This window comes from Ambystoma mexicanum, chromosome 2q, assembly GCF_040938575.1.
Source record: "Ambystoma mexicanum isolate Mex_15411 chromosome 2q, UKY_AmexF1_1, whole genome shotgun sequence".
Classification (NCBI taxonomy): domain Eukaryota; kingdom Metazoa; phylum Chordata; class Amphibia; order Caudata; family Ambystomatidae; genus Ambystoma; species Ambystoma mexicanum.
Genome location: NC_090924.1, coordinates 285,039,095 through 285,062,108, shown reverse-complemented (window position 1 = coordinate 285,062,108; position 23,014 = coordinate 285,039,095).

Below are 23,014 nucleotides of genomic sequence, written 5' to 3'. Positions count from 1 at the left end.
ATCTTTTTTTTTGTTCTTGGTTCCATCTTAGAGAGGTCTTCTTGGCGAGTTTCCTTGTTACTCTCAGGATGTGGGGTGTGTTCAGTAGGGTCTATTTCATCATTCAATTGATTGGCTAGGTTTCGTATTGGGTTCCTGACTTCTTCGGTTCCTCTTTTGTATCTTGTTCCTGTTGCTGTAGGTTTTGTTGACGTATGGAGCAAAGGTGTCATTTTCCCTCATTCTTCTTCCGGATGTTTCTGCTCTTTTCCTGTGCGATCCTTGTATCTTGCTCGAGTGTCTTGTATTGTTGGTGGTCATAAGTTGCTCTGGTAGGTGGACCGTCATGAGTCATGGTGTTATGTATAAAGATTTTTGTCTTGTTTTAGAGTGTGTTCTATTTTCTTTGACACTTATGGGTATGTGCTCCATTGCTGTATCTGTCTTTGTTGGCGTTGTGGCATGGTGTTGTTCCATTTGGTTTATTCTTTCTCTCAGTTTTCTCTCGCATACGTGATTTAGGGGCTGATTCATGGAATTATTTGTGCCGAAAAATGAGGATTTGTGCGCCATTCTGCCTGCAAATCGCCATTTGTTAAAAAGGGATTCGCTGGCAGAATGGCGCACAAATCCCCGTTTTTCGGCGCAAATAATTCCATGAATCAGCCCCCTTATGTTTTGACTTAGAAATGTTATGATGTTACGGATTATGGAGGGGATATTTTACGTTTTATTTTTATTTATTTAATACATTGTAAAACACTTTTGTGGAAATGTTATAATTCCAAAATGAAGGAAAGAGGAGGCAGTGGTCACTCTTGCTTATTCGTCTGACAAACTACAGTCTTCAGACAGAAGTCAATTAGTGTTTGTTTTGATAAGAAACCACCATATGTGAATGGAGTTGCAAAAAATATTGGAAGCCTTCATAATTCTTAATGCCTTTTAACGTTTTTGAATATGTTTCTGCCTCAACGCTAAGCAGCTATGCCGATGTTCGCCTCTGAACCGCGGAGCGCATGATTTTGATATGAAAACACTATTGTATGTGATAAAGTTGCAGAACAAATTTCCAGCATTCATACTTTTTAATAAGTCAAGTAATGATAGCCATATTGCTTTCAAAGGCCTTTATGCCTCATGGCAAAGCATGTGTTTGCTTTTGAATGGTGGAGTGCATGATGTTCAGCACTTAGCTGATAATGTCGAGGTCTTTTCTATTTCTAACAAAACCAAGAGCAACCTCAGCTCCTCTAACAAGGTTTTACAAAGCTCCATATATAGGTTTTCATGTGATTGTTCATCATTCAGTAGAATTAGTTTCTACAGAGCCCAAACAGGTAGGTTAAGTTTTAACCAACTTTATAAGTCGAATTTCACTTACCCTAGTGCGCTGTCAATGCTGGTTGCAAAAGTGTGTTTGGCCGTCTTTGCCTCATTATGTGACTGCTTTGCCTCCCTTTCACAAGACCAATTCACAATCATTCGTCTGCATCGTTTAGCCTATTAGCTGCTGCAGTAAACTGAACTCCTCTTAAAGGCCCGGCCACCAAGCTAAAGGCTTTATGAAGCATGGGCCTTCAAACGGTCTCTGGTTCCTTTAAAGGCTAGTTTTGACCACACTTTCCGGCTGTAATTCTATTACCACTCTAGGATTTTTTTTCACCAATTAATGGAAGTTGATTATTCACTTAAGGCATGAACAATAGTAATTCACTGTGGAAACAAACTCACGGCTGTGATGTACATATACATGGGAACGTGTTCACAGATGAAGACAGTCCCTTTCTATTTTCCAGAAGGTCAGTGCAGTGCATCTGGGACAGCAGCAGAGAGGAGCTGCACTGGATAGGAGCAAACAGGGGAAACAAGCAGGTAGCAAGACAGATCAAAAGATGATAGCTACATGGAACACCTCAGGTGGCTTGAATGCCATGCATTGCTGGCAGTCAATGTCCACGTTTCAAACCATCTGATTGGTTGAAACACCCTTCCCAGGTGCTGATTTTCAACACTGCCATTACAGCAACTTTGACCAGTTGACTTTGTTTTCAAAAGTTGCCAAGTTCCTCAGCCATTGTTCCTTTGCATATGATTTAGGACTCAGTCTTTTAGGGATTGGCTAAGTTTTTATCTGCACAGGACTAGTGTTCATAGTCGCCAATCTTGAAGACATTAACATCAATATTAGAGTGACTAGTGACGACCAATAACTCCAAAGTCACATTTCGTATGTGCCTCTAAATAGATAACATTCTTCAGATAAAAAGCAATTAGTGCTGATTTTTGCTAAGCAACCACTGCAGAATATGTCTATGGAGTCGGTGGCAGAGGCATTTTTTGATGCCAGGAGGGGAGGGTGTCTCTTAACCGGGTACTGAGGTGTAAACAATTCAATGTCAGTGGTGGCTGGGGAATATTTCCATTGATGGGGCATTCACCTTGTCCCCCAAATGAGTGCAAATGCCTGAGCACAGAGAGAGCCATATGCAACTTGGCATGGTTCAAGGGGTTGTTCCCCTGAGAACATTTTTAAATAATGGGGAAAAGGGTGCATTTGACAGCACAATGTTTTGAAAATGGGTAAAAAGCCAGACAAATTACAATTGGATCGCTAGAGTAACGTAGTTAAAACTCCAACAGATGGCAGGACATCAGCAGTAGACAAGAGCGTTTACAACAGGTTCATGATGCTTGGATCCACAATATATCAGCATTGTCATTCTAACAGTACCCACAACATGTGCCGGCGTTACCACTATATCACTTTCATGATGCCACAATCCCAAAATAAACGAACAGTGCCACTGTACATCTTGTTCAGAAAGCTGCACTCATATTGCCAGTATGATGCTGATAACACAATGTATTTCAGCATTTTCACTGTAAATTACATTGAGGAAGCTGCACCCAATAAATGGTTGCATTATCACTGTCTATCACGTTCATGAAATTGCACCAATTTATGCCAGAACTGCCATGGTAAATCACTGTCATAAAGCAGCACCAATATATACCAGCATTTTCCTGGTAAATCACTTTTATGAATCTGCGCCCACAATATATGACAGCATTGCCACTGTAGATTACTTTCATGAAGCTGAACCAATGAAACTTCCAGCATTGCCACTGCTACATTTTTTTTTAATAAAGTTGTGCCCACAATATACCACTTTCAAGAAACGGATCCCCCAAAATATCTGCTATCTTTTCCATTTTAGCTCACTCTGATTATGGTAACGGCAACACTAGCCCTTGATGACAAAAGAGAGGTTGCAATGAGTAATATTTGCAATTGCAATGCAATTATACCCACTGAAACACTTCTGTCCCAATTGTAGAACCTGCATGGGGCACTGGGACCAGCAGAGAACTACAAATGAACATGGTCCACTTTCCTGTTCGGAGTTATGAACATGATTTGGCAACCAGTGACATGAGGCATGGACTGGGAAGCAATAAACCTACCTTCAAATAATCATCCTGCCCTGCTTCGAACCATGGAACCTTCATGATACTGCGCCCACAAAATAAATGCTGAGTATTCCAATTCAGCTCACTGTGATGAAGCTGCTCACACAATATATGCACCAGTTCCACTATAAATGCCTTTCATGATGCAGCCCACCACCCCTGCCCAAATGAATATACACGCATTGCACTTGCACACACATGCACACCCACACACACACAAATTAAATTGCATACAAACATGCATCCATACAGAGTGGTATTTTCTCAACCCAGCTCCAGACATGCAGGAGGCACAGGGTTCCCCAGCGATGGAGTAAGACGTCCAAGGGCAGTGACCACCCACCTAAGCCCGATGGCTGCTCTGCTGCATAGAGCACATTTCTGTGCTTCAAACATTTTAAAACTTCAGATAAGTGTAGCCAGTTACCTGCAGGCTAAGTGGTGAGAGATATGTTTGTCTCTGAATCACATTGTGTGTGATGTTCAGTCAATGGCATAGTACATCCGTCTTGCTGCCAATTGGCCATGCTTTCAGTAAGTGAGAGCGGTCAGAATGCTGCCTCTGTAACATATAGTTCCCTTTAGAGCAGCAGATCTTTCAGTACACCCTAATTAACATGTGATTTGCATGTTACATTCCATGATTCATATGACCTATGCTAACTTCTGATCTGTCTATATCACATTCCCGAGTCAGAAGGCAGGTGCTATGTCAGGATGGTGTCTGATAGTGAGGTAGATAACAGGATACAATAAAAGGATGATGCCTGAGAGTAAGGAGGACGGCAAGAACCAAAGTGAGCATTATGCCTGAGAGTGAGTGGGAAGTCAGGAATTGAATCAAAGAAGATGCCTGAGGACGGATGCAGAAACCCTAGAAACCCCAGAAACTAGAGAGAGAGGACAACATCACTGTGTTGAAAAGGAAAGTGTGAACATGTATGTGTATGTGTGCTCGTTCTGGATACAATGATGTAAAATCAATGTCATGTGTTTATGAATGTGCGTAAGGTGCCATGTTGGATTTTCGTTCCATGTGAGGTCAAGAAACCTTGTTCGGCCCATAGTCTACCGAAGTTGTCAACCTCCCCAAAGGCATACTGCCTGTCAGTAAATATATTCACTCCAAGCCCTTCGGAAAGTTCGAATCAGTGCTATAATCTCTGCGGCCTGCGCAGAGTTATGCAAAATTCTTTTGGTTTCCACAATCGTGCTCAGTGTAGTGATGGCATAAGCAGCAGTGGATGTACCATCCGGAGGTCTGAAGCAGAAGCCATCGCAAAACAGCTCCCCTTGTGGATCATTCAGAGGTGTGTCTTTCAAATCAATCCTGCCTTTAGTTTCGTGTTCTGTGGTATAAAGACAGTCATGTGACATTTCGTCATTGCAAGCAATATCTTGTGGAAGGGGTAACTATTCAGCCAGATTCAATACGCAACACCTTTTAATTTGAATATGCGGTGCAAATAAGATCAGTTCATATCTTGTTGATCGTGGGGAAGTAAGGTGTTGCATTTGCATTCTATTTAAAAGAACGTCTACAGAGTGAGGTACCAACACGGTTAAAGTATGACCTAGGACCATACCCTCGCTCTGCTTCACAGACACAGCAGCAGCAGCGACAGCTCTCAAACATGTGAAGTGAAGGTCTTTTGGAATACTTGGCAATGGGAGGAACCCCTAAACTCATAGAAAGGCAGAGAGGCCTCTTTGTGCCCAGATGAAATGATAAAGATGGAATGCTAGAATGACCTACAGAATAAACCTTTATGTCTGGAAATGTCTGAATGATTTTGTGTATGCTGTCCATTGTTTATAATCCTGAGTTCAAGCACTACATCCCCCCAGGAATGTTTATGTTACAGACATCTTGAACAAATGTCCATGCCTTAGTCCTATGTGTAACCTTTGTTTAATAAAAACCCTTTGAACTTATTTTGGTGACAGTAGTTGTGTGTTCCCTGAGCCATGTAGTGTCAGCCGTAGATCACAGTACCTGATGCAAAGTTCGGCCTGGATAGGTTTTGAGACCATCATATTTAGCAAAAATCTACAATACCTGGGTTGATTTTTCACCTCCTGACCACTAGGACTCTCCTCCCAACCAGTAGCCCATGCAGGAGGAATTGCTACGACATATCCAAGGCTTATAAATACTGTCAGGGACAGAGACATTTTTAGTCTAAAATGACTTGAATGTAGTATACCTCATGCCTTCAAAGGCCACCACTGTTGATAGAGGTTGCAAGGTATCAACAGCATTGGCATCTATAAACCAGTTAAGGAACCTAGTTGTTCTCATTATACATTTTTATTCCATCCAGCAGAAGGTTATGAAGGGAGATATTAACGCACAATTTCACTATGACATGGTTTGGCATAAAGAATACTCGCAAGAGTTAAAGGGCAAACAAAATGAGAAGAACTCACTAGAAAACAGTTCCCTTCAGAAGGTCTTCAAACCAGAAGAGAGCCAGTGTGGTCCCCATGTCCGACTGATGGCGAAGAAATGGGAAGATCCCAGGCACCTAGCCAAAGAAGAGGAATTAGAAAATCCAAAATGTCCAGAATCTCACCCGCAAATAGAGGAATCAATCTACCCGGTGAGACAGGCCATTGTTATCCAGGTGCTGGAAAACCGTATCAGAAGATACTAGCGCTTGGATCAGACAGCACGGGAGATGAGGAAACTTCTTAATGAGAATAAGAATGGGGAAGCATGTAACCCAGAGAATATGAGACCACTAGCACAGGAGATATCTGAAAGCAGTTTGAAAATGTTCAGTTAAGAACGTTCTCCCATAGCGCCCCTGGGAAAGTGCTGGAAAGAAAGTTGCACAGTCGAAGGATATGGACAGAAAAAAGCGGCTTATAACATTAACTGCCTACCCAATGAATTTCCTGTTCTGATGATGGAGACAAAGCAGCATTCTAAATAACATATGGAACGGTGCCTGGCCAATAAGCAAACTGATTGAGGTATCAAGGGGATCAAAGACCAAAAGAGCTCATGGAAATGGGTGACCTTGACAAGATAATACCATACCCTAGCGAAACAAAAAAAATGAAGGGAATCAAGAAGACAACTTCCAGTTATTTATAGGCCCCTACACAAGATCCAAAGAAGATTACAGATACCAGTAAAGGGAAGTGTGCTGAAAATAATCGCCAAGTTAGACTCAGGAAGTCAACAGAACGCAGTTCACCCAGATATTCTAACGCTGCAAACTTGGCTGTTGAAAACCAAAGTAGCAACCATCAGCTTTCATGCTTGTGGGGAATGTTACTACATGACCAATGTGTGAATAACGATGGAGAAAAGATCATCGTAGGTGGACTCTGGGGTAATCCTGGAGTTACCAGAAGACCTGCCCTTGGGAACAGACTTTTCTGAAATTAACCAGTAGTTTGCTTATGTGTGCCAGAAGAAACATTGGAAGAGGAGAAGGACACGACTGAAAACAAACCCAGTCTGTCATTAAGAATCTCCCACTGCAGTACATCCCATATCTAACAAGATGCAGTAGCACTACTCTAAAGTAAGAAAAGACAGGGGGGGCAAGAGAAAAATGGTGGGGATATGTGACAAAGTCACTGGGCCTGATTATGAGTTTGGTGGTATGTCAGCAGTAAATCTGCCGAGATACCACCAAATGGATTTACTGTTACCACCACTTGGTCCGGCAGAATTACTGCCAGATTACAAGTGGTGGCATTGCAGTGTTAGTACCCATTTATGGGGTCATAGGACTCCATGGGGATTTCGGCGGAATTATCACCAGCATTTTGCTGGAGGTTTTTCCTCCAATTTACCTCTAAACCTATAGTCGGTGGTGCAGTAATGCAGTGGTAACTTTGTTACTACTGCATTATCACAGTTTTATTGCCACACCACCAAACACATAACGAGGCCCACACAGTCATTGCATCCATTCCCCGTTCCGCTTGTGAGTAGCACTGACATGACCAGCCCTGAACTATTCTCAAACCCCCTGAGAGAGCAACTATTTAGAAAGTAGCAGGTCCCAAAGAAACAGAGTATTCAGGACTGCATCTCCCGTTATACATCAGATTTAGATATCCAAACCCTGGCACAGATTCTAGAGTGTCTTTTAGGGATTCATGAAACACACACTTTGAGGACACACTATCCCATCCAGAGAGACCCGTTACTGAACAAGTGAGGATCCTCAAAGGAAAAACCTAATTCATGCCAACCCACTTCCTCAACCCCAGCAGCAGCACGCGTGAAGGAGAGAAGTACTTGCCTTCCTTCTCCCAAATGGAAAACGAGTTTGCACAAGTGGGAAATGACAAAAGGTTTCCATGTCCATTGGGACTGCCTTTGAAACACCATAAAACCACAAAATGAACTTCTGTTCAAGAGGAGAACATCAGACAAAAGACAAGTTTGCCTCAGCCAATGGAAGAACAGTAAAGGCTTTGTAACAGAGGTAATGGAATTACTGTGACTTTTACCGCACAGCTGAATTATACATTTGGAGATAAAGTGACAGATTTACCACCAGCAACAAGCTGGAGGTAAATCCGCCACTTTACCTCCCAAACTTGGTGGATTAACTGTGTGGCAAATCCACGGGCAGTACATCGGCCAAAAATGTCTATGGAGTTCTATGTAATCCTGTGGGAAATCCATGGGAACAAGTGGCTGTAACAATAAGTGGGTTTGGTGGTAATTTAATGGATTAATCACTGAATGACCACGACACTCATAATGAGGCCCAGTGTCTTTTTGGCTGGGAGCTAAGGAGTGGAGTTTTCTGTGAAAGTGGGAGAGCACGAGCCCAGAGGAGATGTTTGGGCCAGTGAGATATCTAAGACACACCAACCCCCAGAAGAGGCGTGTGCTTCACTGAAGTGGAAAAGAACCTCCTGAACCCTAGAAGAGGGCTCTGCTCCAGTGAGAGGGGAAATTCCCCCTGTCCTGCAGAAGGGGTTGTTCTCCCGAGAGGGAGAGAAGAGCCCTCAGAACCCCCAAAAGAGTGTCTACTCCAGTGAGGCCCAGAAGAGCCCCCGGAGTCCCTCCAATGAGGGGGAAAGGAGCCCCCTGAACCTCAAAAAAGGGTCTGACCCAGTGAGGGGAAGAGGAGCCCACTGGAGTTCAAAAGGGGGTTGTGCTACAGGAGAGAGAGAGAGAGAGAGAGAGAGAGAGAGAGAGAGAGAGAGAGAGAGAGAGAGAGAGAGAGAGAGAGAGAGAGAGAGAGAGAGAGAGAGAGAGAGAGAGAGAGAGAGAGAGAGAGAGAGAGAGAGAGAGAACTGGTAAAAGGTGAGAATTGCTGTGCTTCAGTGACCAGTGAAGTTACCCCTTATTCATACTTTACTTGATAAATATATATATATATATATTACATGGATGCGGTAGCGTCCATGTAGTTATGGTTAAGTTGGTGTTTCCATAGGAAGAGCATTTTTTGGGCGGCTTATAACTTCGCTCCCTCTGGACGAACCCTCACCAAACTTTGCAAAAAAAGTATATGGCCCACTTGGAATGTTTGGAGAGGTTTGGTCCGGGGGGGGGCAAAGTTATAGGGGGGGTCCCAAAACCTTTGTTTTTTCCCATAGACATAATGGGAAAAAAGTTTGCGCACGCCTACAGCCCAAACCGCTGGACGGATTTACACCAAATTTGCGGCAGGAGCGGGGGCTTGGTCCCGAAAGCGTGCTTTTGCAAATTTGGTGTAAATCCATCCATTAGTTTTTTTTTAAAATGACCAAAATGTAAGGCAAAAAAATTAGTGATATCTCCGTTCGCTTTGCGGACGGACTTCCCTGTTTGCTCCGCGGACAGTGCCCTGATTGGCCGAGTGGCTTGCGCGATGTCCGCGGACACCCGACGTGTTCGCTGATTGGATTAAAAATTGTATTTAGTGGAGTGTGTTGGTGTGTACGAGTGTTTGGGGAGGATGGGGGAGTATGAGATAGGTTCAATGTTCTGTTTTTTTTATATGCTAGACACTTTTGTTGTGTTCGATTTGTCTGCGGACAACACGGCTGTCCTTAAATGTTCGTACATAAACAAAATGGGGGTGTCCTGAGGACTCTGCCCGTATTGTACTCTGGCAAGTTGAACAAGTTCTAAGAACACTTGCGGTGTCCTGAAATGCTCTGATTACTTACCGTTAATCATCATTACTCCTAGTCCTACTCTTCCTCATCACAGTACTGACGACCCTCGGGGAAGGTCCCATGCTCCGGCTTGGTTATATGAAACTGAGTGATGTGAATGTGGGGGAGGACTTATAGGAATTTAAAGAAGTAGAAGAAGGTCCTGTGTCGGAGGCAGGGGCCTCATGAAGTAAGTACTGGGACGAGGAAGAGTGGACGTGGAGGTAATGTTTGCAATTAAACAAAATGGGGGTGTTCTGAGAACGCTGTTCGTATTGTCTGTTGTCAGGTTGAAAGTGTTCTAAGAACTCTCCTTATGTCCGTTGACATTACAATTTCCTATGGCCCTTATCCGACTTTTTGTCCACTAAACAAACGATAAATCAGGCTGCTGTGCGTCGACATTATGTGATAATCCTATCACTTGCCCCATCGACCTGGCTGACCTGCTTTTGCAATACTAAATCATATCTCTCGCCCCTAAGCCTGACATTATCAAAGCATTCATATTCCCCGTCTCTCTCCGTGACGGCACAGGGTGCGTAGCGAATCGCGCCCAGTCGTCTTCAGTCCTACGCGACTTTACACAGAATCCGGAAAACAACACAGATCATCTCACAACACAGCACGCAACAATTCGGAATATGAAACTGTGATTTAAAAGCAAACAGCAAGATTGTACATTTCATAAAGTACTTTTATTTGACATCAAATTTTTAGAGAATATTCAGCGATTTGCATTTGTCTTTGCTGTCGATCCGCAAAAGTTCATCTTGAGTCACGCGCTGTTCCATTGCGTTTCCTGCACGACTTTACACAGAACCCGGAAAACAACACAGATCATCTCAGAACACAGCGCGCCACAATTCGGAATATGAAACTGTGATTTAAAAGCAAACAGCAAGATTGTACATTTCGTAAAGTACTTTTATTTGACATCAAATGTTTAGAGAATATTCAGCGATTTGCATTTGTCTTTGCTGTCGATCCGCAAGAGTTCAGTCTTGAGTCAGGCGCTGTTCCTTTGCAGTACACAGGGTGTTGGTTTATGATAAAAGAAGCACTATGGTGGCACTGATAATCGAAAGGCTGTTCCAACAACGAGGCATTAGACCACCATAATGGTTGGTATGTTGCTTCTAGCCGCTAGTACCGCGTAAGGGCATATTGGTCCTTGGCGATTGTCCCATAAAATGGTGAGGGTCATGAAGTAGCTGCACCTGGCAGTTAAAAAATCCGTCGGCCGGGGTCTGAAAATCATGGCATTCACAGTACGGGAGGACATACCTGTTTTAAAAAAAACATAAATTAGTCTCACCAGCCGATCTTCATTAAAAATATTCATTTTATTTATTAGGGCGTGAAACTATTTGCTAGCGAGGATAGTGCAACGGAGTATGTTAACTTATTCCCACTAACCCACCCTCTGTCCTGCCTTTTTCAGAGCCCTCTAAGCGACAGGGGACCAATTCGGCGGTGATAGTGCGTGGTAGACAACACTATGCCACATTGAAGGAACAAGTACAACTTAACCGGGCTTGAACGCCACGCTATTGTTATTATATTCCGGTATAAAATAATCTAAAGGGTTACTTACATTATATTGGCATTTTCCATTGTCTAAGCGTAGTGCAGTCCCACAATACGACTCCGTCTGTGCCAACGATCTTTCTCATAGTGATATAATATATAAAAGTGGTTTCGTTGCAGAAATTTCATCCTTATCGTGTCTTACATTTTTGCAACACTCCTTCAAAAGAAGTCTTTTAGCACGATCCCTTTCTGTCAAGGTCAAAAAACAATAGAACCTTATAGTGCGAGTCGTGGGCCTCTCCGGCACGCAAACAAAAAATGGAAGCCGCTGACCTTCACTGTAAACGACCATAAATTCTTAGTTTGCAACATTCTGTGTACAGCCATCTCTGAGAAATTGCTTTTTACACTCCATCTTTGTATATTGTTTGCGTGCTAATAAAAAAACTTTGTTAAAGGGACGTTATGATTCCAAGTAAAACCGAAAACCCCCTGAAATTCGCCAGTTATGGTAAGCTAAGCAACCATAACTCGCGCCACCACCATGCACTGCTAACACCCAGGACATCAAAGATGACATCACAAATGTCATTGATGACATCACTGATGACATCACATGTGTATGGACTTTTCATGAAATATGTGTACAAGGGATTCTTATTATAATGTTGCGAAAAAAGTGTCAAGGATCATTGCAATAAATATCATACCCTAATTAGTGCTTTGAACGATGCATTGATATAAATAGCATTCTATTATGGGGTTCTATCTAGTATACTAAGCTACTAATGCAGAAACATAGCATTGTGTGCAGCGTACAAGATGAAGGTATAATATTCGTAATCTTAATATGTTGAATAATGAAATGATAATTGTTTTCTTAATAGATTTTTGTGTACTGTGAAATATGTAATAAGCAGCTAATAAAACCCATGTATTACATAATTGCATTACTATAGAGAAAACAGAACGAGACAAGAACACATATCAATATATATATATATATATATACATAGGGTAAATAGCAGCTTTGAAACAGAGAAATCATCATTTATTTGCTTGAAAGCTTGTGTCTTCCCCTATGTATATGTTTCATATGATGTGAATTTCAGGGGTTTTTCGGTTTTACTTTGAACCATAACGTCCCTTTAACAAAGTTTTTTCACTGAATTTTATAGGTTATATATATATATATATATATATATATATATATATATATATATATATATATATATATATATATATATATACCTTACAAGGACAGCAATGCCAACTAACCAACCTACTAACTATTTAATCCCTCTGCATACACCTCTCAAACTCTTATCAAACACAACCACAAGCCTACAACAAAACAAACCACACATAGACTTGCACAACAGCACATGACGACTACCGACCGTAAAACACCCCAAGCCCAGCCAACGGACCCACCGGGCTGAGGCTGCCAACAGCACATCACTTCTCTCTTGCACTTTTCCAGATTATTCCCACTAACCCACCCCCTCCTCCCTTTTTCAGAGCCGCCACAGTGCCAGGGGACCACTCCAGTGGTGATAGTGCGCGGTACAAATATCCTTTAATATTAAAATTAACATTAACATATCTGGGGCAGACCAAACACCACCAGCTACCAAGATGGGTATTTTTGGACTTGCCTGAGGCACAAACACCATCCACATCTCCAGTAATGTATGTGACTTTGCACCGGCCTTTGAGCACTGGCCTCAACACCATTTACCAACCACCTCCCAGTTCACAGGGACTCTCATCTGCTCGCCGGTCCAGGCCACCTGGCCCTGACATTAATACTACCAGCAGGGCCCAAGTCCAGCCCACCTACATCTCAGGCTGAACCAGCACTGGCCTCTACCTCATCCAATGACCAAGTGCTGACAGCTACCATTGCAGATTCCTTTAAGTGGCCATGCATGAGACCCTGTTGACAGCACGAGAACAGCTACTACAGCTGTGTATTGATCCCCTCTTGGGAGATACCCGCTCCCACAAGAGAGATTGAATTTTAAGTATGGTCGATGTTTGCTAGACTGGCAAGTCTCAATTGTTATTGCTGGACTGGCAAGCATCTGACAAGGAGAAGAGGTACTACTTAATTGAGGCAATGTGTGGTCCTACAGCCAAGGTAATGCAGTTCTTGAGGGCCACGCAGCCTAATCCATCACCCCATTCCCTTGAAGTGGTATTGGGCACCACAGAATTGGAAGCAGAGATAATGATGTGCTTTTGATCTACTAACCTGGGCCCAATGAAACACTTTCTGAATACATGAACAGGCTGGAGAACCTGCTGCAATTGGTTCAGATCAAAGGGGTATTGAGGACCCTCAAATTAAAATGGTGCACAGCCAACAGATGCTGGAAGTAGCCAAGACACTGATGCTCCTCCAGCTGAGGCTCAGAGACAGATGTCTGGTGCACCATACTACCAGGAGCGACTCTGAGAGGTATGCACTCTTGAGGGAGAGTTTATAACCTTTGTGACTCATGACATACTAACAATGATGTTCAATCCTCCTCCTCAGCCTCCCACGAATTAGAAATAGCAAATGTTACAACTGCAATGCACCACTCAACACCTACCAGGCCAACTTGCGGAATCTGCTTCACCAGTTCCCAGCTTGTCCCATAGCCTTCTTCCACCACCTAGAGTCAAGACAAAACCACAACAACCACAAGTCCCTAAACAATAGCTCTTTGTCAACTGTCAGGACCCATGACACCCTGGCAGAGTGTTTTGAGGCACACAGAATCACCACCCAAAACAAGTTGGGAAACACCAGTGAAGTGCTGCAAGCAGATTAACCAGCACTTCAGCAACAGCCAACTCCACCGACAAGCCTGTGCATGAGTCTGTATCTCCAGATGCTCCCATTACACTGACAGTTGGAGAATTGGCCAAGACGGTGTCTAAGGCCAGTTCTGCCTCCTCGGTGGTGCTGCTTGTGCCATCTCCTGCAGCACCACAAGAGGCTATCACCCCATCTGCAGCTTCTCACAGAGACTCTCTTACCAGCACACATACTAGCATTGTAGGTTAGCCAAATACAGTGCCACACTACAAAGACTGTTTTATCTCTGCTGTCTGCAAAAAAGCTGTCACTGAGAGCGCAGTACAGGCAAGAGAGTCTGGGCCACCAGTTGACCCACAAATCAAGGTGACTGTATCTGGCAGGCAAGGCACCAGCCTGTGTCCTCAGCTCCACCTGCCATCACAAATGCAGATGCGATGTCCCAGGCTACTCTTGCTGACAGCTCAGTAGCCCCAACAAGGACATATTCAGAGGCAGCCAAACCCCGGGCCACCTCCAGGGTTGAACTGCAGCCACAATGCAAAGACTGCACCGCATCCATTAATCTCAACATTACAGTAGCTGAGCAAGTTGTGAGAATCAGAGATCCTGTGTCACCAGTCACTCCCAACACTGCAGTGACTTGAGGCATCAAGCAAGTCACTGTACTCGGCCCCTCAGCTCTAGTTGCCATCTTGAGACCTAAGATTATGTCCCTGGCTACCACTGCAGACACCAGCAGAAATCCAGCAAGCGCTTACGCTGAATTGGCCGGAACATCCAGAACCACCAACACAGGGACTGATCCTATCCCTCATTTTTAGTCTACCCCTCTGCATCACCCGGCTACTGGCACTTTCTGCTCAGCTGAACGACTTTACAAGGGCACCAACAATAAGAGCGGGCATGTCATCGGGCCAGTGCCCTATGCCTCTTCTCTAGCCAGTGTTGCATCAGAGCACATACTTTACCAGAAGCCTTGCATTAACACTTCACCACCCTCCACTCCCAGACCGGCACTAGCTGCAGACACTGGATTCAACTTCCAGGGGGAGCTCCTCCAGCTACCAAATTCATCGACGCTCAAGTACCTTCATCCAAGTTCAGCTCAAAGGAAGTGCCAGGACCACCCTGCACTGATTCCTGAGTGGCTGATCAACCCAAAAGTCACTGTGACTGCGATTGTGGATGAGAGCATGATCAGAGCTCTGATGGACAGCGGGTCTCAGGTGACCATCATCTACAAGCATTTCTGTCTTAGACACTTGTGCCACATACTGCTGGAACTACTATCAGGACTGCGTGATGCTGGAAATTCATCGGAGGGACAGGGCCTCTGTATCCTTGTCCTTTACTGCTTTTTTTCGTGTGTTCTGTCGTGTTTTCCGTGCAGGAGTTCATGTGGGACTCCTGGCGGTGCAGCTCTCCCTCTTTTGGTTTGGTAAACGGACCCGTGGGATACCCTTATGGCACCCATGGGTGGAGGTACAACCCTGTGCCCCTAGTGTATGTTTTCGGGCACCTGTGGGTGGCCCACAGAGCAGGGTAGGGGCTGGTGGCAGCTCCATGCTGAGTTTGACAGGTGTGCGGAGTATCCTCCATTTTGGGATACACCGGCCCTGCCATTGGGATCCGTTGATTCCTGATGGAAAACAAGATGGCCCCGGTGGCATCTTGCTTTCTATTACCCATTACCTTGTTTTCCCAAAGTCCTGGGAAGCGCTGACTCTGTCCCTCTCCCCTGACTGGCTGTTGGGTGGAAATGCCATATATGGTGTTGTGGTGAAGGCCCGGCCAGACTAGCTGGAGCCTTCCCGGTGATGTATGTTGTGGGTACCTCCTCTGGGTGGGACCTGGGTGAATGGAGTGTGTGACGAATATGCATTCTGTGTTGTGGGTGTCTAGTATCTGGTGGTTGACACAATGACTGAGACAACCCTGCCCGAAATCGGTATAAATGCAGCTTGGAGTGTTGAATGGCTCGGTACTTGTCCCAATACACCTAACTTGTTGTGAGTGTCTGGAGAGAAGTGAATGGCCTGAATACCTCGTGTGCCTGATTGGATGCCTGTCTGCATGAATGCCCGTAGTCGTGATTGGATGCTTGAGTGTGACCCAGCGGAATGAATGGGAGATCAACAGTATATCTGGGGACCTCTCACTGCTAGGAATCGTGTTCAGAAGCTGAAGTCCACTACGACGAGTAACTGGAGTAACTGACGCTTGACCTTGAAGCCCTGCTGGACAAGGAGAATTGCTGTGGCTCTTCTTCACAATCTGAAAGCTGCTGTGCCTCCAAGGACTGACCCAGAGAGGACCTGGTAAGGCGCCCTCTTCCCGAGCTACGAGGGAGCATTGTGCACCGCTGATCTTTGCCAACGCTCCCAGGTACACAGACCTTCGACAGGCTGCCGACCCGATACGGGGACTGCTGCGGAACTCCAAGGAGAAGCACTCGGACTGTTGTCCGCCACTGTCGACGACCGCCGTCGCCGACCGGAGCCGCCATGCTCCCTTTTGCCTAAGAAATTCAATTGATCATCGGACACTCACGTCTGCATCGTCACCCGCTTGTCTCCCACTGGAGAAGGCCCGACCGTCGACGCGCCAAGGAGCATCCACCGGTGGGTTTCCCGCCACCCAAGGACCACAGAGAAGCTCGGCCTTGATTGCTCGACCACGTACCAATAATAGAGAATCTTGGCTGGGGTCCTCTGTGCCTCTCCTCTACCATATAGAGAGCGGAAGTACAGACACCCCCTACTAGTCTTTACAGACTGAACCTAGGGGACTGTGAGGGCCAGTACTCTGGGTACATTCCCATCCAAAATAAACTGCCACAGAACATTGCTGGTGTGGATGCCACCCTGGGCATGATGGCAATTGTCTGCAAATATCACAACTAGAATCCAGTCCCACAGGTGGTTTTTTCATCAATTCCACCATGTTCGGAGCCCTGGCCAACCTGAGTCAGCATCTGGCCAGGCACTGCAACACTACCCACCTGCCCATACTTCTGAGGTTTTTAGGTTTTACCTGTAACCATAACGTCCCTGTAGCAACAATCTTCCATTAAATTTCATAGGTTTTTAGTAGGGCACTTTAACCATAATGTTGCTTTAGGGTAGTTTTTTCAGGTTTCTAGTAGTGCAACTTAACTATATCATCCCTTCAACAACGTTTTTTCTTAGTGAATTTCATAGGTTTTAGTAGGGCACTGTAAGCAGAATGTTGGTTTAGGGTCGTTTTTTCAGGAAAGGCAAAAGGATTATAGTAGTGCAACTTAACCATAACGTCCCTTCAACAACGTTTTTTCTTAGTGAATTTCATAGGTTTTTATTACGGCACTGTAAACATAACTTTGCTTTAGCACACTATATTTAGAAATGATGCTACGTTTGTAATAGCGCACCTGTAACTTTACGTCCCTTTACGAATGGTTTGTGTATGTGATTGTCACAGAAAGCTCCTTTTAGAGTGTCACAAAGTAAGTGGCAATTAAGGGAGTAAGTGTGACATGCATTGTATACCCACCACACAATTGTTTGCTAAATGGAAGGAACAGTGGTAGTGTGGAAATCACTGTAGTGGAAACAGGTAGAAATAGGTACCTGATGAAAGAGATAGTTGTGCGTGTTGCAGTGTGTTTTCAAGGCCGCAATTGTCCAACAGCAATGACATCTTTTTTTGTGTACTTCCAAAAGGGCCTCCAAAGCAATGAGTGTACAGCGGGCACAAAAGGAAAATGCAGTAATAGGAAACAGAACGCTATTTGTGGGGGAAAAATACTCGTGCTGGCAAAAGATAGATTCCCATTTGTATAGTAGAACAATGGCACAAGTTGTAAAATGACACAAATACAATTCTTCACAATGTACCGCGCTTTCTCCATTTCTGCACCAAATGAAAAATAACCTCCCTACATGCGTGGCTGCATATTGTAAAACAAAATTATGCAGGAGATTGGAAACAGAATCATTGCCTGCACTACTACTTCCCACAGCACAAACATCACTAAACATTGTGTTACATGGTGTGCATTTCTCCCTAAACAATCAAAAACAATAATGTTGTCTGGATCTAGCGTCACCAAAGTCTCACACAAAGAAACCAAACGCAATCACTTCAGTGTAGGTGCTCCATACGTGTACAAATCCACATGATGCACTGCACACAACTCCCATTGGACACACTTTTTCATTCACTGTCAAGTAATGTATGTGCAAATCACCCACAGAGCATACGCTGTGGTGCATACAACACACAGCCATAAGCTCACCCTCTGCATTAAGGTGAACAAATATATCGTATAGCACACCCACAAAGCTTATTGCGCAATCCTGTGTCCTCCACAATCCCAAACAGAATATGCACATTTGAGAAATGGGCGTATGTTACACTCACAACCCTGCAACTGTGGTGATGTCTGCAATATTTTGCAGGTGTGCACGCACGGGAGTAGGGGAATAAATGTCAACCAAGGTAGAGGATGTCCTTTGTAGTGGTAGCTTTTTTAAAAGGCCTTTTTTTTAAAAAAACAACTTCCACTCTAACTCCTTTTTCTGGATTTTATATTGGTTTTTATTTGTTGCTCTCTGCCTCAAATTCTTACAATAGTGTCTTCACTGCAGCCTGTAGATTCCAGAAATCCAAATGTCATTGCCACTGTGCAACAATGAAATGCCATTTCCATTGAGAAGGTGCAGATATCGATGACCAATGTTCTCATTCTTACAAGAATACATCCCAGCAGCACACAAAAAGTTGCACATATTTCTGTTGATAAGACCTTCTGACCTCTGGCTGCCGACAACATTCATTAGAATAGTTATATAATGGACTTGGTGGTATACATGAGAAAATCACCTTTGGAGTGGCAAAAATGTGCTTCACTTCTTTCATCATCTTTTTCAGTTGGCAGTACACGCTTGCACAAGCTATTGAACCCAAAAGCAATGCTCCATAATGCATTATCACTACGTGTACAGTACCTAAAGTGGCCACTCGTCGACATTCTTCAACCAATTGGTGGAAACTACGGACAGGGACACACTGCACCACAAAGTCTCCACTTTGTCCAAATTCAATTAGGGCAGTTAAGGCCTCTTTCAATGGCATACTGGAGCGGATCGAGCACAAAGCCCTCACCCACTTTGAAAACTTTGCGTTTCGCCATCTCTGCCCGCCTCAGTACACACAGGAATTAAACAAAACATGGCTGCCTTCTCATGTGATGCACAATCTCAGCACATCATTGGACAATTGCAACAATCGCATTTCCATTGGCCAGCATGTTCAAAGGCACAGAATATAGCACATGCTCCTCGCAAAGTACTGTTAGAGCCGCACCTCAACAATTCATTAACAGTCCTCGTCTTCCCTTGCCACTATCCTCTTCCCACCATGCCCTGATTAGGTATTTGTAAGTACTGACACACACATTCACCAATGGCCTCCAAAACTTCAGCATCCTACAATGTCACTTCTCCACAACAGTTCATATGTACCGTTACAACATTTGGCTGCACATGTGCTGTTATTGGGAAGCAATTCCACTTAAAACCTCAGTGAAACATTGGAGTAATTATACATGCACATTCCTGCGCATAAGCACCCATCACCACAAAAGAAACTGATGGACATTTTTTTAGTAGTGTGTGGACAACTCTGTTAGAAGTACTTGTGTGCACGGTATCTGCTTATAAGCGCCCACTACGTCTTTAAAAAGCATACTAATGTTCCTCCCATCTGCCACTCTGAAGTGACAATTTGTTGGTATATGTTTCCAATGTTTTTATTTACGCATATCATACACTAAGTTAGCTAATCAGTAACTCTGTTCTTGTCTTCCCACATTGATACCAAATGTGTTTCCCAGTGAACCACCTACTACATAACTCGTAAAAATAAGGCACTACATGCACCAATGAATGTATTTTAGTAACCTACAGGCACTTTCCAAAAGGTCAGTGTCTGCACGGGTGTGGTGCTTTGTACTCTGCACTGTTGCCACAGGCTCTTTTTAAATGTGCCCACCTCCACTTTCTGCCCTCACCAACTCATGCAGAAAAGAGTGTGTAACTTGTCCTTCACCTGCACGGTAGGTATCCTATCTCTGCTTTAGTAAAATGTGTGCACTACCTCCCACTAACTGCGAACAATAAAATTAAAGCCCTGTGCATTATGCAGAATGACATCTAGTCCCTGGGACCTCAATACCTTCCACTCTCACTTCCTACATATGTGCTTGCTCCACCTTTTCCCTCATCAGCCTCCTATGCTTTCCGGGTCAGTTGCCTGTACATGCAATCAGATGATCGTACATGTCTTTCTTCTGCTGCAGCTTCCCTGTGCAACACGCTCTCTGTCTCCCTGCACCTTGACGAGAATAATGGTAGGCTCTCAAAGCACCCGCAAATCTTTCCATGTACTTTCTCTTTTTCCCCTATTGTCCCCTGCTGACTTCCTGGCTAAAATGTATTGTCCACTGGATTCTTACCCCTCCTATCAGTGTCCCATTCCACCTCCCTCCCTATATCTCCACCCCTGCACTAGCTTTCAGCCAACCCCCGCACTTGCCGATTGCTTTCTAGAACCCTAACAGTGCGCACATCACTTTATGTCAACACTTATCCTTCCACTTGCCAGCACCGGCCGTGGTTGAATGCATTTCTGTTTCTTATTGTTCCCATATACTGCACTTTGCCCTCCCCCTTCCCATTCACTTTCGCACGGTCAATGTCAGCTGGCCGAGAGGAATCAATGGGCCTCATTCCGAGTCTGGCGCTAAGAAATTGCGCTATTAGCACCTTGGTCGGCGCCGGACCCGTACCGGCACCGTCCTGGTGGAATGGGAAATTACCGCCCTATTCCGAGTTGACCAGGGCGGTAATTTCCCATTCCCCAGGGCTCTTCCCCATTCCCAAATGAGCCCCCATAGGGCTCAATGGGAATGGGGAAATTGCAAATAACGGTGACCGTACTTTACGGTCACCGTTATTGGCTGAAAAGCCCCTTTGCGCCCTCGTTCCTAAAGCCTGCTAAAAGCAGGCGTTAAGGACGAGGGCGCAAAGGGAACTCGGAATGTGGCGGTAAGGGATTACCGGCACGGGTCTCGTTAACGGTGACCGGTATCCCTTACCGCCATACTCGGAATGAGGCCCAATATCTCTTTATGGCCTCCGTTCTGCGTTCTTTTCCTCAGGTCTCCTTCACACACTTGTATGAATGCGCAATACAAACGGCAGAAAGTACCATAGCACATTATATGATATTATGCACACACTGCATGCATAACAACATCATGGCTGCCACATACTTTATACACTCCACAATATGGTCTTCCATTGTAATGCATGTACTATAAATGTCAGAAAAGTGATCCCACAAAAGCAGCACGGAATGTATAGTAGCAACGTTTGCAAGTGCATTCAGTCCATCCATACAAACATAATGCTTGCCCCTTACCTTGCACACTTTCACCATAGCTTTCTACATTTATGTGTACAAACAAACCTTCTCTCACAGTCTTTCTGTACACACCACAACCAGTAAGCGCATTGCCCAATTGCTTTGCCTCCTCAGTGGCAATGCTATAGCTGCCATCCTAAAAACAACTGTATGTGCCACGTGGAATCCTCACAGTACTGTGTATTGCGAGGCATTTCCGTGCTATACACTGGTGGGGGGAGTTGAGAGGGTGTTGGGGATGAAAGAAGGGGTGGGGATTGTGTCTTTTGGATGGTGTGTAAAACCACTGTGGTGGCCTAGAAGGATAACAGGACGCTGTATGGTTTTCAGTGGGTGTTTATTTAGACACCAGCACAATAAAAATTAGTAGGTGATCTGAGCATGTTATTCTGGAGAATGTGTAGCTTTTTTAGATTGTAGTGGTTGGTTCCTAAGTAAAAGGCATTACAGTGTTCTAAATTAGATAAGACTAGTGCCCTGGCTAAGGTAATGCAATTGCCTGTGGTCAGAAATGGTTTGCAGGCGTTAATAAGCTTGCGTGTATGCAGTAGTGGAGGAGATCACATTTGTTCTGTCAAAGAAAGTGCACAATCAATGTAGATACCTAGGTGTTTACATCTTTAGAAACATTGATGCTATTGCTGTCAATATTGCATATGTTCAATTGTTTGTGCACTCTGTTAATTCTTGCTTGGGATCCTACAAGGGGCAACTCTGTCTTATCGTCTTTAAGACAGAGTCCGTATTTGGCCATCCAATATTGAATAATTAGCTAGATGTAATTTAGGCTTTTGGAATATGTGTTGTAATTGCCAGTAATAGTGATAAGGATTTAGTTGTTGTCTGCATAATTTGTGTAGGAGACACCAAATTGGTCTAGGTCATCAAAGAGGGGCTCTGTGAAAATATTATAAAGCGTAGGGGAGATGCATGAGCCGTGGGGGACTCCGCAGGTGACTGGCACTGGAATAGCAGATGCCGTGGGTGCAAACACTCATGTGGTTCGGTTGTTGAAAAAAGACTGAATCCAAGAGGTGGCTTTGTCAGAAAAGTGAGCTGCAGATGAAAGGTGATTACATGGTGTTTTGTGATCCAAGTCAAGGACAACTGATAGATCTAGTAACAAGAGGAGTGCTAAGTTACCTTTGTCTTTTCTGGTTTTCATTTGTGTTACTAGATCTATCAGTGCTGTTTCCGTGCCATGTCTAGGACGGAAACCTGATTGATGGAGCACTAGTAGATTTTTGCTTTCCAAAATGATGTATTTGTAAGTAGGCAGCCCTGTCCAGAATTGTTATGAGGAAGGGCACTGTGGTAATTGGCCTGTAATTCGTTGGGGTGTTAGCGTCAAGGGAATGTTTCGTTAGTAGAGATAGTACTCTTGCATCTTTGAGATTTGTGGGTACTATGCCAGTTGCAAATGAGGCATTGATTAGCAATGTGATGAAGGGTGCCAGGTCCTTCGCTGTTTCTTTGATAATTATTGCTGGGCAAACATCGCCCAGGTATCTGGATGGTTTCAAGGTTGCAATCATTTCCTCGACCTCCTTGGTGGCGAGAGGGGAAAACTTGAACAGATCATGTTGGTCAGTTGTGGGAGGTTTTATTTTAAATTGATGTGTG